This window comes from Parambassis ranga, chromosome 14 (assembly GCF_900634625.1).
Source record: "Parambassis ranga chromosome 14, fParRan2.1, whole genome shotgun sequence".
Classification (NCBI taxonomy): domain Eukaryota; kingdom Metazoa; phylum Chordata; class Actinopteri; family Ambassidae; genus Parambassis; species Parambassis ranga.
This window is the reverse complement of record NC_041034.1, coordinates 8,126,743-8,132,243: the sequence shown is the minus strand read 5'-3', so window position 1 is coordinate 8,132,243 and position 5,501 is coordinate 8,126,743.

The following is a 5,501-nucleotide window of genomic DNA, read 5'->3' as shown; positions in this document are numbered from 1 at the left end:
TCTCAGGGCAACCTACCACATGGTTTTGTATAATAAAGCAGCAATGTCTCTCACATAAGTAACCTGTATATTTTCTTGAGATTATCAGTTGTGTGTGTGTGTGTTTAACTGCTCAAGCCCCACAAACTGAGCCACAGTTGGACTGAAGACAGAAATCTCTGTGGCTAATGTTTCCAAATCCTAACATGGATATTTGATTTTGGGTGAACTGTCCCGTTAAAGGCACAATAACTTTATCTGGAAGTAACAAAGTTTGTAATCAATCAACAAATTATCATCAGTTTATGGTCTAAGACTCACTCTTTAATCTGTACATTTTAAAATAAAGACTTGCCTTTGGCTGACTCTGGAGAACATGTACCTCTAAATAGTGTGCAGGTATTTGCACGTATTTGGCAGCTAAATGTGAATAGTGATATTATCAGACATCTGTAATCTATTTTTAAAATCGGATTATTTTAATCCGGTCACTCCCGATAACCCTGCCAATACCCCCCCCCCCCCCCCCCCCCCCCCCCCGCCCGCCGACCCCGACCGCCCACCTCCTATCGCCTGCTCATCCTTTCTGTACACATTAACCCTCATGCGTTGTTCGGGACATTTTTGTCCTCTGAGAGAAATTTTTCTGTTTATTTTGGCCATAACTTTGTCAATATGTGGACAAATTGAATCATTTTTCCTCAATAAGCTTAATTTTACATAAATTTTGTTAATATGATTTTAAAATTTTTCATAGGTCAACGGTACACTGTGGGCAAATTTTACCCCCTAATGTGTTGTTCGGGGACAAAAACGTCCCCTAACTTTAACGGTTTTAAAAATATATTAGATAAATATTTTTTTGAAATTTTTTTGCATAGACCTTTTAATTAACTTCAGTTCTAATCAACAGTAGTGAAAAAATCATTTTCCCCCAGGATTTTAACCCTTTAATCACCAATTTTATAAGGGGTGGTGCTGAAAATTGAAAAAAAAAAACACAAAATGGCTCATTTTTAATAGAAAAGGTGAATGTGGACTGGATTCTTTTGAACCTTTATTGTCTTGGTCATGTCAAACATCAGTAAAAAAATTGACTTGATTGCATTATTAGTTTTTGCACAGCACTGGATTTTCTTTTTTTCTCCCTAATGTGTTGTTCGGGGACAAAAACGTCCCCTAACTTTAACGGTTTTAAAAATATATTAGATAAATATATTTTTGAATTTTTTTTGCATAGACCTTTTCATTAACTTCAGTTCTAATCAACAGTAGTGAAAAAATCATTTTCCCCCAGGATTTTAACCCTTTAATCACCAATTTTATAAGGGGTGGTGCTGAAAATTGAAAAAAAAACACACAAAATGGCTCATTTTTAATAGAAAAGGTGAATGTGGACTGGATTCTTTTGAACCTTTATTACAGTCTTGGTCATGTCAAACATCAGTAAAAAAATTGACTTTATTGCATTATTAGTTTTTGCACAGCACTGGATTTTCTTTTTTTCTCCCATTTTGTCCCATAGACTTACATTATAAACACACTTTTTTTGACTGCACAGCCATGGCACTAAATAATCATGCATTCTTGATTGTTGGTGGTTTACCCTGTTGGTAGGAGGTAACATTTGTGATTTTTACAGTTAACAACTTAATTACCATATTAACCCTTTACCTGCAGGCCTGTGCTCATGTACTGTAGTTTCTGGCTTAAGTATATGGAGTTATAGGGAGTATTTTAGCACATAATTGTGTGTCTACACACTGTGTGTGTATGTTAGAGAGGAAGAGAGCCATTTGCACACTGTCAGGGAAGGAAAGTCAGGAAAATAAAGTTACTAAGTAAGTGAAGTGTACCTAATTCAGACGTACAACGGCAATGCATAAGCATGTAAAATGAAAACATCCAGGAGTTCTGGCGTCTGAAGTTGTGGATGGGTAAAATAGCTGTTTTTTTTTTTTTTTTTAGCTTTCGGAAAACACGTCCTCCAGTAGAGTGACTTTACTTTTAGGTTAGTGTCTCAGTTGAGATCACTGAATTAGTCTAAGTGAGGTCTAAGTGCCCCTTTTCCATGGTGTGTTGCGCTCCACACGACCATACGTACATGTGCATGTTACTAAATAGACACCATAGATAGATAACTTGATAACATAATAAATAATCATTGACTAACCAAATCTAATCTACAGTTTAGTCCCCTACTAAAATTAGTATTAAAAGTAGTTTAGTAAAGTAAAGTAAAGTAAATTTGTTGCAGCCCTAAAAGTAAGTGCCGGGCCCTTTGATGCTGAGAGGTTCAGACTAAACAAAACAAAAACACTAGTGGACTTGCATGCATCCTCCTGGTCATTTAATGGTGACAAGAGCAGCAAGCAGCATGAAGAGAGGATTCACCTGTGCATGAGTGAAGGATTCACTTGTGAACGAATGAAGGATTCGCTTGTGAACAAGTGACGGATCTACTTGTGCAGCCTTCACAGCTTCACAGCCTGGCCCTTCATAGAGCCAGGCTGCACAATCATTTCCAGAGATTGTGCACAAGTGAATCCTCTCTTCATGTTGCTTTCTGCTCTTCTCACCATCAAATGACCACAAGGTCACATGTAAGACCACTTGCCTTTTTGTTTTGTTTAGTCTGCACCTGTAGACATCAAAGGGCCACACGTGCATAGCAACACTTTCTTTGTTTTTGTTTACTATGAAGACTCTGTGGTTGTGTGTACTCACAGACAACAAGATCAGTGTGCAAATGGCTCTCTTCCTCTCTAACATACACACACAGTGTGTAGACACACAATTATGTGCTAAAATACTCCCTATAACTCCATATACAAGCCAGAAACTACACTACATGAGCACAGGCCTGCAGGTAAAGGGTTAATATGGTAATTAAGTTGTTAACTGTAAAAATCACAAATTTTACCTCCTACCAACAGGGTAAACCACCAACAATCAAGAATGCATGATTATGTAGTGCCATGGCTGTGCAGTCAAAAAAGTGTGTTTATAATGTAAGTCTATGGGACAAAATGGGAGAAAAGAAGAAAATCCAGTGCTGTGCAAAAACTAATAATGCAATAAAGTCAATTTTTTTACTGATGTTTGACATGACCAAGACTGTAATAAAGGTTCAAAAGAATCCAGTCCACATTCACCTTTTCTATTAAAAATGAGCCATTTTGTGTGTTTTTTTTTCAATTTTCAGCACCACCCCTTATAAAATTGGTGATTAAAGGGTTAAAATCCTGGGGGAAAATGATTTTTTCACTACTGTTGATTAGAACTGAAGTTAATTAAAAGGTCTATGCAAAAAAATTTCAAAAAAATATTTATCTAATATATTTTTAAAACCGTTAAAGTTAGGGGACGTTTTTGTCCCCGAACAACACATTAGGGAGAAAAAAAGAAAATCCAGTGCTGTGCAAAAACTAATAATGCAATCAAGTCAATTTTTTTACTGATGTTTGACATGACCAAGACTGTAATAAAGGTTCAAAAGAATCCAGTCCACATTCACCTTTTCTATTAAAAATGAGCCATTTTGTGTGTTTTTTTTTCAATTTTCAGCACCACCCCTTATAAAATTGGTGATTAAAGGGTTAAAATCCTGGGGGAAAATGATTTTTTCACTACTGTTGATTAGAACTGAAGTTAATGAAAAGGTCTATGCAAAAAAAATTCAAAAATATATTTATCTAATATATTTTTAAAACCGTTAAAGTTAGGGGACGTTTTTGTCCCCGAACAACACATTAGGGTAGTGTTTGCGAACAATGCATGAGGGTTAAATAATGCAGGACACTACAGATTCTCTAATTTATCACTCTCCCCCAGCTGGACTTGAAGTGACAGATTTATTAGATAGCCATTTGCGACTGCATGTAACGCTGCCAGTTGAGGGTCGGAGAGACTGACAGAGTCAAAGCTGTTTGATGACCTCTCGGTGATAATGACCGTACAGGAGAGAAGGACACAGAGGAGGACAGGGAGGCAGATAAAGAGAAGTGGGGAACTGCGTGGGCGGGTGTTGAAGGGAAAAAAGGGTTGGGTGGTCAGACATCTGGCAGAGACACAGACACCTCTCTTAGATGAGATATATTAGGGAAAGGAGGGACTGAAATCGTGATAAATCATAAACTATTAATACTGAGCCGATAGAAAAAAGCTAAGGGTGAGTTTAATTTACAAGAGAAACAAAAATAAAAAAACGACAGGTCCATAAGGCTAAAAATAAACGCAGAACCTGCCTCACTAATCCTGTTTTCAGGTTGTTTATTACATTGACTGTGTGCCTGTCAGTGTGATTGACGAGATGTTCTTTATAAAGAAGAGAAAAATAGCTCTATGGCCAGAATCTGTTTATGTTGGACCAAGGGTACAGAGTAGATGCTACAAGACTCACTCACATCTCATCCTGTGGTACAAAGCAGTGTGATGGTACGATCCAGGACTAGCCTGTTAGCATGCTAGCTCGAACAGAAACCCCTGCTACACAGTACTTTCTGTTAATCATTTTTGAATACTTGTCTAAATGTATATATTAATTTTCTTCTTTCTACCATCATCCCTCTGTATATTTTGTGACATATATGCACATTTTAAATACCCTATCTATCTATCTATCTATCTATCTATCTATCTATCTATCTATCTATCTATCTATCTATCTATCTATCACAGAGGTTGGAACCACTATGATGTTCATTAGTTCCACACAACAGACATTTCTTACCTTAATCGCCTTCTACCCTATTTCTGACTGTGTAGTAACCAGTGAACAGACTCAGGGTGTTGAAGAAAGGATTTGATTGGTTAGGTGCTGAGCTGAGTAAACTGTCTCCTTATAGACACACAGTTGTATAATAAATATTTGGAATAAATCAAATTCCCAATATAAAATATTACTAATGTCTACTATCAACACATCACATTTGTCAAAATGAAGAAAATACATCATAGATATGCAATTATTAATGTATATAAAGCAACATAAGAAAATCAGGTGGTAAAAGACATGTGGGTGCCAGCACGGTGCAGTGATCAGTGGATGAAATGTACAGACGATGCCATTTAAAATGGGTTAACCCAGAATATAGAGGAAAAACAGGCACTGAAATGACACCATGCATCCTGTTCCATTTCCACGTTTACAACAAACGAGCATGAGATCAAACAGCTCGGGCCAGGGATGCTCTTTTTCAGAGGCTCTGCCATCCTTTGGAGGAGGAGGAGGGGGGTTGGGTTTCTCATTTTTCTCACGACCTGATACCGGCTGCATCGTGAAAGGACAGGACCGTGCAGGGGAGGAGGTTTTTTTTTTATCTGTCTGACCTCAGTGGGCAGTGCTGGGTGTATTATTGGTTGCATGGCTGTTAAATGATGAAGGAACGGGGCGAGGTTGCCGGTCGCACGGCCAATCGCATACCGAGGTGTGGCTCTGCGAAGGAGTGGTCACGGCCGGGAAGGCGGCGCCAGAAGCGGAAGTGTGTCTCGGCTGATCTCTCGCTGTCATTCGGCCACGG